Here is a 10,487-nt window from a genome sequence, read left to right as displayed (position 1 = left end):
AGTAATCTTCTGATGTTCTGACTACCCAGTCTTTGTTGCAAAACTCCTATGTCTCCTGGCTCCTCCCTTACCTCTTTGGAGCCATCCCTCAGAGCTATGGGAGAGGTTGCCTCCCAGGCTTGAAGTCCTCAGCAAGTCCGGCAAATAAAACATAACTCTCAACTATAAGGCGGTGCAAATTTTTTTCTTCAGTCAACACGTGTATCAGAACTTAATTTTCTTCTTTTAAAAATCTCTTTTTTGATTTATTTTTCACTTGGTTTTTCTTGTTTTGTTTCCTATTGTCCAATTTCTTTGTCATCCTTCCAATTTTTGACGTCACCAAGCACCACAGGCTTGCCATTTCCCTCTTTAACTCAACAAGGGAGAGAGGCTGACCCCAACTCGAGGTGGAGTCTTCCTTACACACTAGCTCAGTGACTGTCAGGAAGCATCGGGCTGGAGAGTGCAGCCTCGCTTATCACAGAGTGGACTATACTGTGTTCCCTTGTCCCACCTGAATCCCTAGAGGAAGACTTCTCTGTGCGGTAGAAGTGAGACCAGAGGGAAGGGGGCGGGGCACGACCAGTGAAGGACTGACACAGCAGTTGAGGACGGGACAGACTGGTTACAACCAAGATGGGGGAAGATTTGACTTCCAGTAGACCTTGAGCCTCATGCTCACCCACAGGCATCATGATAGGTCCCAGGCTGACCTTAAAAGGCCAAAGGCAGGCAGTGCCCAGTTCCTGGAAATCCCTGCCCATTCCCCAAAATAGTTGGAATAATCCTCCTAGTTAGCATATGAAATTACCAAGCCCATAAAAACGAACAACCCTGCACCTTATGGTGTCTTTCTTTCTCTCTCTCCCTCTCCCTCTCCTTCGGAGATGGCTTGCACCTGTCTATGAGTCTGTATCTCCCTGAATAGACTTACTTTCACTCCACTATGCCTCACTTTTGAATTCCTTCCTGTGCCAGACAAGAACCTATTCTCCAGCAACAGAAGTATCTTTGCTACACCAACCTGAATGAACCTACATAAGCCAATGATGACAACATAATAGGTCCCTGAGTGTTGGGAGGGAAGTTGAAATTGAAGGCCACAAAGGTAAACTGGATTCTCAAATCTGGAGGCAAAAATATCCTCCCCAAATCTCTCCCAAATATGCCCCACCTCTTGCTCTCTCCCGCCTGACAGCGGTACCACATCTCTCAGGAGAAGAGGAGAGGTCTCTCGGGTAGATTTGGTTTGATGTAGTCATTGAACACAGTGAAAGGACCCTGTGCTAAAATCTTGACTGGGAACTGAAACTTGACCTCTCACCATCAGTTCTCTTTCTCTGATGGGCGTTATGTTCATATTAACTGTGCTATCACGTCACATGACTCCCGCCTCTGCAGAAAAGGAGGGGTTTCCTTCTCACTTTGGTTCATGTAAATCCCTCCCAAGGGCCAAGATATTCTTGATAATGATTTTACTTAAAATTTTTTCTCGTCTCTTTGGACATTAAATACCCAAATTTAAATACCAAAAGCCATCAGGAATATCATTTATTTGTGTATTGATCTTTGGTTTTCAAACACTACCAAAATAGTCCCCAAATGTTCGTTTCTCTGAAAAACAACAATAAATATTCGTCTCTTAGAAGAAAGCTATCTCCAGCACTTACCTGAAGGTGCCTTGCTAACATCTGCACTAAGTAGAGCAACGTCCAGCTTTCACATCTTGTCCTCTCGACTTCACCAAGCGCGCACTGAATGTTAAGCAGCACCTTTAACTTCTCTGCGAGCTGGATCTTATACCAGGTACCTGAATAGAACTCCTCTCCCAGGCACTAACTGAGGGTGGTGTGGGAAGCAATGTGGATCCAAGCAGTCTTCCCTGCAAAAGTGCCCATGGTGAGGTTCAGTCCTGCTCTCCGTGAGCGCTTCCCTGGGTGTCTGGAGAGAAGCCAGTCTCCTTCCCTTCCCTCCCTTTCTGTGATGTTGAGACAGGATGGAAGGGGGCAGGGCACAGCCATTCAAGAAATGTTACAGCAATTAACATCAAAATGGTGAAAGATTCAACCCCCAGTCGGCCTTGAGGCTCAAGATGATGAGAGATTTAACTTCTAGTAGATCTTGAGTTTTATTATACGCTCATTGTAATATATTAACATGGTAAGTAACACGCCCACAGGCACCATGGCAGTCCCAAGGCTAGCCACAAAAGGTCAGAGTGTGAAACGGCCAGCTTCCTGGGAATCCCAGCCCCTTCCCCAGGCTACTTAGACTGGTCCTTCCACTTATTAGCATATGTAGCCCATAAAAACTAGCAACACGGTGCCTCGTGGCCACCTCTCTCTCTCCATTCGGAGACGGCCCCGCACTCCATCTATGGAGTGTGTACCTACTTTTAATCTGAGCACCCAACCCCCACATCTCGTGGCCTTTCTCCTGCCTTTCAATGTATCTCTCTGAATAAATCTACCTTTACTCAACTGTGGCTCGCTCTTGAATTCTTTCCTGAGCGAAGCCAAGGACCCACATTTGGCGGGGCACGTCCCAGGGGCTCAACTGAAGCCTGGGACACAGCCCTTCTCACGCCCCACATCTGTTTTCCTGCATCAATGTGGCTAGGAGGGTGTGATGTACAGATGGGCGCTGACCATTCCACCAAGACCCAGCCTGGCCACAGTGCGGGTGGTGGGGTCTTTTTTAAAAATTGTGATTATTATTCCAATTTTTTAAAAACTGAGGTACAATGTTGTGTTAGTGTGAAGGAAAAGCCCAGATGGGCTAATGAGCTAAGTCACAAATCTAAGTGTGATAAGTGTCGGTTTACTGATACAAGTTCTGCCGGGCTAACTCGTAAATCTGAAGTTTAGTGTCAGTTTACTGGGCTAACAAGCTAACTCGTAAATCCAAGCTCAACAAGTGTCAGTAATGTGATCTGTTCCGAATTGATAAGCTTCAGTGTACTGAGTCCTTGCTTTTTGTTGTTTGAACCTTATTGGCTAATAGCCCCATACTTGTAATTAACCCTATAAAACCTCATGCGCACGTCCTGGAGGTGCTCAGAGCTTCGGAGCAGAAGCCCCTCTGAGCCCGCCAGCGTAATAAATCTGAGTACTCCAACCTCCCGAGTGGTGCTTGTTTCTTGGCTGGCCTGTCATTTCCGTAACATTAGTTTCATATTCTTTTTCATTATAGACTATAACAAGGTGTAAATCTAGTTCCCTGTGCTATACAGTTGGATCTTATTGTTTATCTATTTTATATACAATAGTATCTGCAAATCCCAAACTCTTAATTTATTTGCCCCACCCCTCGTAACCATAAGTTTGTTTTCTACGTCTGTTAGTCTGTCTTTGTTTTGTAAATAAGATCACTTGTGTCCTTTTTTAGATTCAGGGTGGGGATCTTCTGTGTGGGTGAGAACTCCCTCATCAGTAACTATCAGTCTGTTGTCCTAAAGCAGAGCCTTCTCTCTCCCTTTTTAAATGGTAATTATATTGATGTCAATTGCTGAGGACAACAGTGCAAAGTTTCTAGAGAAGGCAGCTTACTCAGAACGCAAGACTAAGATAGGCAGATGAGGTGGGAAAAGCCTGAAGCCCACCACCCAAGGGCACCCATCCTGCCCTCCACCCAGAGACTCTCCTTCAGGGGCTGAAGGACAGCACTGCTTTGATATGCCCACTCCTCTGATTTTAGATTTGGCTCCAATTCTTGCCTTTGAGATGCCAGACACACAGGTTAGTGTTGGAAGGAAAACCCACGTCTAATCATGATCAGATCCGGAAATCCACCCCCCCGCCCCCCACATGTCCTGGGGCTCTGGGCCTCGCATCATCCAAATTCTCCACCCGGAGTCTCTGGAGCAGCAGCCTGCCTCCAAAGGACACAAAGAGGAGGCTATGCTCTCACACTCAGCCCTAGACAGAGGGCAGAGTGGTGCCTCTGCAAAAGCCAAGCGACCGCCAGTCCTGCTGAGCCAGACACCAGCCCCAGGTGGAAGGGACTTGATCACTCTGATGACTGGGTTTCCATCCCATTCCTGGGAAAGAAACTTCCTGGTGTCAGATTTTGGAATGAGTAAAATAAGAGCCTTAAGACAATGAAACCAATGATTGATGGAAGTTGTAAATATCATTTCCTGTTTTCCCCACCACCACCGAAAAAAACCTCATCAAACCTCATGTGCTCCCTGGTTAGGAATGGGATTGAAGAACCCTGACTGAAGCATTTTTCAAAGGCTCAGAGTCCCTTTTAGGTCTAGTCTCCCCAGTTCTATTGCTCTGAGTCATTAAAAGGCAGTCCCTCATTTCTCAACATTTCCTGAATATTTTAAGCTAGTCTGACACATGATGTGCTAAAATAAACCTCATACTAATCTCACTGTACTTCAAATCCATCAACTGTAACTGTTCTGAATGTTTAGAGCTATAGTGGCACTTTATAGTTACACTTTTCCCTTTTATCTTTTTTCCTCTTTTGAATATTCTGAATCTGCCCTAAATTCTTGGAAGAGTAAGATCATGGTTTCTTATCTCCCGTCTCCTTTTGAATCCCCTCGGGTTCCTCACTATCTGATGTAGATTCCCAATTCTAGGTACAAAAGGCACCTCTATGTGACTGGGAGAAGGCTCATCTGGGTGGATGAAGGACAAAAAGGAACCACTTTGGAATAGAAGAATTAGCAAGTCTCCCCCTCCTCTACGCTGGTGGAAGCAGCCCCCAGCCAAGGTGAATGGCTTGGTGAGTAGGAGGGCTGGATCCCAGGCCCTTCACCACCAGCCAGGTGCCTTTGTGCAGGTCCCAACCTGCACAACTGTACATGGCAGCCCCACAATGTAAGTTGGCTATGGAAAGTACTTTCATTAGGGTTTTTAGCAGTTTCTCAGCTGTCAGCTTCTCTTGTTTTCAGGCTCTGTCTTGAGAGTGAAAAAATAAATTTAATGGCAGAAAATAAGCATATTCCAATATTTAAAACTATTTGCTCATTCTTAATATGCACAGGAAGACTGAGTTTTTTTCACTGTGGTAAAATACACATAACATAAAATTTATCAACCTAACCATTTTTAACAGAGAGATGTGAAAATAACTTAAAGATCATTATGTTTTATTTTTAAGCAAATTCCTTACATTTAAAATTTTTAATTGGAAGAAGTCATTGTTTCCCTCATCATTTTGTATTTGATTAAAGACCTCAGTTCTGAAACTGAAGGTAAGAACTATACCCAAGGACCTCTTTTACTATTCCTCTCACAGTCTTAAAGGCTGATAAGAAATTTCAAAGTTTATGGTAAGAATGTCAGTTTGCAAATACGTGAGTTGGGAATACTTACATCAGCAATTTATCAGACTAATCCTTTAACAGGAATGTAATCAAACGGTTTCCTACACTCTGAAATGTTCTGTAGGAAACTTAGGTCCTATAAAAGCTCTTTTTATGTGAGAATATTGAGACGTTAGATTTACCATGAAAAGGGGCAACTGTGTCTTGATGTTTGGAATTAAAATCTATGTCTGTATTGTTTGTATTTGGCTTGATCCAGGTACTGGGTGATTAACAATTCAGATTGCCTTATTTAAACTAAAGCCCACAATTAACAAATTCCCTAAGCCAAGTTCTCCAGGGACTTCAGGGTGAGTCCCAGGCTAAACAGGGATGTGTAAATCCAATACTTCCAGTGGATCAGAATCCTCATCCAGGAGCAATTTAGTACGTAGGAATATAGCAATTCAGGATGCAAGAATCAGCCTTCAGGTTCAAAGCTATATTGTGGGAAATCCGTCAGGGACCATCTGAGTGACAGAAGGGCATTTCCTGTCACACTTTCACAGTCCCAGAATGCTATTTATTGGCAAGTTTCAGAAAAGTAACTTGGAGCTTCTGTTCACTTCTGTTCTATAAAAATGGATCACAGACTCTTTGGATGGAGGGATCTTTTCAGGCTACTTGGTCCAACTCCATTCCAGTGTCAGAAACCTCTCTTCTCTCAGGAGGATGTGAAAGACCTGAGCAAATAAGACCCAGGAATATAACGGCAATGAGTTATTGAGTCTTCTTTTCCAATTTGGCAATAATGAATCCAAATAAGATTTTGCTAGTGTTGGTAGACAGGATGTTCTCTAGGAGCCAGTAAATTTTTAATTTAAAAAATCACTATGACAGCGAGAGGCTAAACAGAGCCAGGGGGAGCGCCCACAACAGAGATCGAACCTCCCTCCAAGATGCAGAGGAAGACGGAGAGGACAAAGGGATTGGGCAGCCTACGAGCTGCTGATCCTGAAACCTGCAACATACACTGTTAGGGTACAAAGCTTTGGATCTTAAAATTTAGAGCACACCCAGATGCCAAATGATCAAAATTTTGGAATAAAGCTAAAAGAGGAAAAACTCTGCATCACTCTTTGTTATCAGCTTGGATATGCTGCTCTACCTGGTGGCACTGGGCAGGGGGGCTGCACACCCTGAAAAGACTGGCTCCACACACAGGGAGCCAGTCACTGAACTCTGCTTGCAGTCTAGTGGCAAACAGCATCAATGGGACTAAAAAAAGAGGATCTTGGAAAATTGAAGCTGTCTTTCCCCCCCCCCCAAAAAAAAACACAGACATCTAGATAGAAAGCAGCTAGAAATTCCAGTAGAATATTTCTTCTTCTGCTAATACCTAAAGGAAGAGGAGAGCATATAGAGGGATGGAGAAAGAGAAATAAGGTATGAATTCAAGTCATATACATCCAAGTGGCCTTCAAGGAGAAACTAGCCCTTCTATAAGTGGCAAAGAAAATTAAGAGAAAGAGAGAGAATGAAAGAGAAAGAGAATACTGTGCATTCCAAGGAATTCCACTCCATCCAGGTAAACACTGTAGAAGACAGGTTAAAAGACATGCTTAAGGTTACTAGAGATTTTCTTCTGTTCTATTTACTATTGTGTCTCTAGAGTTTAAAACAGTGCTTGTCACATGGTAGGTGCACCATATATTTTTGTTGAATGAGCATGATAGTTGTCAGTGGAAGATACAGGAATGGCAAATACTCTGACTTGATATGATTAACAGCAAAGTATTGAGTAAAATGAAAATCACTGCTCCATTTCTAGCCAAAACTATACCCTAAACTCACAAAAATCTGTATTTATTCTAGAATTATTCAGAAATATTTTAAAAGCTTTAAAGAGGATCTAGAAATGAAAAAAAGTCAAGTAATATTCCATTCCTACATACAAATATATTTTTCTTAATGCTTTAATGTTCTTGGTCTATCCATGTTTTTGTCCAACATGCCAATCAAATCTAGCCAATATTGTAGATGGAGAACTAGTATGTACTGAAGATGGGCAATTTCTCTGCGAAACCCAGAAGTTGACCCTAGCAGCCCTTCCAAGGCGATAGCTACCTCCTCCCAGTCCTGGTATGGACCTTGGTCCTTGGTCCTACATGTTAACAAACTGGACATGTCAGCACACCAAGGACAGAGCTATCTCTCAGAAGTAGCCTCCCAGTAGTCAACCTCACCATAGGTTGGTGGAAAAAGCCTCGTTAATTAAAATAGAAAACAGAACTGCCAAGAAGACTGGAATCCTTTGGGAAGCACATTCCTGATGGGCAAATTCTACAGAGCTGAATTTGAAATCTTCATGTTGCTTTAGAGCATGCAGTTAGAACAAGAGATCTTAGCTGTAGGATTCATGTCTTCACAAACTCCAGGGCAAGACTGCCTAATACAGCCTTTACTGCAGTAGAAATAGATGTGGCCCTCAAACCAGATAGGTTAATCCTCAGGTCAGGGCACCCCCAACCCTGAGCAGCATTTAGAAGAGCGCTGGCAACATCCACATCCATTACTTCCCCTTCTGTGTTCCTCCGATACCAATGAATTCCCATTCAAATAACACATTCCTACTTTACATATGTCTTCACTGGGGTCTCAAAGTGTAAATGATTTCAGAGATATCATTCATTCATTCAACAAATATTTGCTGAGATCCTACTATGTATCAGGCACTGATCCGGGCAGAGGGATACAGCAGTGAACAACGTTGCCAAAAACTCCTGATCCCAAAGGGCTTACATTCCTTCTCTTTATTTTAACTTCTGCCATTCCGCCTCTTTAAGAGGGGGACATTATCACCTGGTGTACCTTGCTAGGTATTTAGCTCACAGCTGGTGCTCAACTAATGCTTACTTAATGAAATAGTCTTGCTAGCTCCATTTTTCTTAACTTGATTCACTTTTTATCCTATAGTAATCTGGCTTTGTCCCAACTACACCACTAAAACTCCTGTCCTGAAAATCACCCAGGCATGTGGAAACTGGTAAAAGATAGAAGAAACACATAGTGGATGTTTAGTTATCATTTAGTTCTGGTTTGGTTATCAGGTATATTTTGGTTTAGACTATATTATTCTCCATCTATTCTGTCCATGTCAACACTTGGCCATGATAATGTTTTAGTTCGTAAAAATTACTAAGCTTTGTAACCCCCAGCAAGAAAGCAGTTGGACCAATAACGATTGGGCTCTGGATCTATTTGGTGGGTCTTACGAGCAAACAGGGCCCTGAGAGAGAAACCAGCCTCTCTGAAGGGAGGAGGGGTCAGTGAGGTGCTTGCTTTGCTCTGATGGCCGAGAGCTGGGCTGGGGCTGGGGCTGAGCTTTAGGCTGAAATGGACCCGCATCTTTCCTGTCTAGGGTTTTCTTAGAACCCCACCTGCCCCCTTCTACAACCCTTGGACAGGACCTAAGATGTGCTGGGAAAGGCTCACTCACACAGCATCCTCTGTAAGGCACAGCACTGCGGGGTCGGGGCGGGGGGGGGGTGCTTTACATCTGTGCTCCCCTGTGACGGGGGCTGGGAATCTGGAGGACATGTTTTCACTTCACTCAACACACAGACTCCTCCTGTAAAAGAAACTTCCTGGCCTTGCACATTTGTTTTGAGAACCAGTAGCAGCAGGCAAAAACTTCTTATAATGCTAGACCGGAGAGGCCCATTTCAACCTTTACTACAAGACCCTGCAGCACCTAAGAGTCACACACCCCTTCCCTCTTGCAGCAAATTCCAGATCCCCCCTCTCCGGGATGCTTCTCCTTCTCAATCTCCTTAATGACATCTTCCTCACCGTCACTCCCACAAATAGTACTGGGCAGGAATCCACCCTCTCCCTGGTTAAGGTCCTTGGCAGTTTCATCTTATATGAGATGGCTCTCAAAACGCTCAGCACTTCAGCCCAAATCGGCAGCAGCCCACAGGGTTCTCCTTTTAGGACATCCCCCCAAATCTCAAAGTGGTAAGTCTAAAACTACACCCTTCCTCTTTCTCCCCTGTCCTAAAACCTGTACTCTGTGTTACCTGACTAGATGAACTGCCTTCCTTTCATCAACTGCCCTCTTCCTCCTGCTTCCAAACTAATCAACAACAAAATCTCTGCTGACTCTACTCCAGGAACAAGCACCTTCCTTCTACTGCCTTAGTCAGTCCTTATTCCTTATGTGGTCAACCAGCCTGAAGTCTCTTTATCTACACTTCTCTTCTGGCTATTGATACTTGCTTCCTTGTCCCGGAAGCATGCAGACATCTGTCATTTCTCCATACTAGAGTACAACTTCCTTGGATACACAGACCTTGTCCTTTTTTTTTTTTGGTCCTATTATCCCCTTGGTAACATTGTGCTTTGCACATAATAAATGCTCAATTAATGGACTTTGTCGATTGAAAATGGATTATCTTAAAGTGATGGTACTTATTCCTTTAAAGAACAGCTCATCAGATAATGAATTAAATATTTACCCTAACCTCTTCCCAGCCCAAATGAAGCTGTTCTATATGCACACAGACCAAATGCACAGACACACACACGGTGTGCCCTTAGCGGCCTGGAAGTCAATCTTCAAGCAAACACAAAGAGAGGCTCTATCTTCCAAATAATTCAAACATAAATTGGTTAATGCTTCTCGTTTCTGGTCTTCCTTGAGGGAAATGACACAATGCTGAGTAGCAAATGAGAAATTACTTTGCAAATCTATCCCCTCCAAAGGCCACCAAACAAGGGTCATGCAACTTTCTGCCTCACCTTTTGATCCCACTGCAATGACTTAGTGTGGTAATTATATTACAAAGCCATTACTCAATGAAATGAAAATGGCAAAACAATTTACATGCTTGTCTTAAAAAGATGCTGTTAGAATGCAATTAAAGTGAAATTGCAATGGCAAAATAATTGAAATGTGGGACTGGAAGGCACAGTTGTGGGACTGTAATAGAAAAGAGCAAATCTGACTCCATATTAGATCTGTTCCTTTGACTTTAACCATGTGCTCTGTTTCCCAGGCTTAGTCTTGCTGGCTCTGCACCTTCTGTAAAAGGATGTTGCCTGTAGCCTGAAATATAGGACAGCCTATTCTCAAGGCTCTGACCTTTAAGGATATTAAAATTTTTCCATTCATATAAAGTTGCAGAATAGAAAATAATGTTCGTTTTGTTGGAGGTTTACAGGGACACTATGATCTGAC

At 43.4% G+C, this 10,487-nt stretch overlaps 1 protein-coding gene across 2 annotated transcripts in view; it reads right to left on the bottom strand.

Moving 5' to 3' along the window:
- The window catches only part of SV2C (synaptic vesicle glycoprotein 2C), a 222,153-nt gene that overhangs the window by 162,823 nt on the left and 48,843 nt on the right, over positions 1-10,487 (bottom strand). The window lies entirely within an intron of this gene.

The sequence above is a fragment of the Camelus ferus genome, chromosome 3 (genome assembly GCF_009834535.1).
Source record: "Camelus ferus isolate YT-003-E chromosome 3, BCGSAC_Cfer_1.0, whole genome shotgun sequence".
Lineage (NCBI taxonomy): Eukaryota > Metazoa > Chordata > Mammalia > Artiodactyla > Camelidae > Camelus > Camelus ferus.
This window is presented reverse-complemented; position numbering and strand designations above follow the sequence as displayed.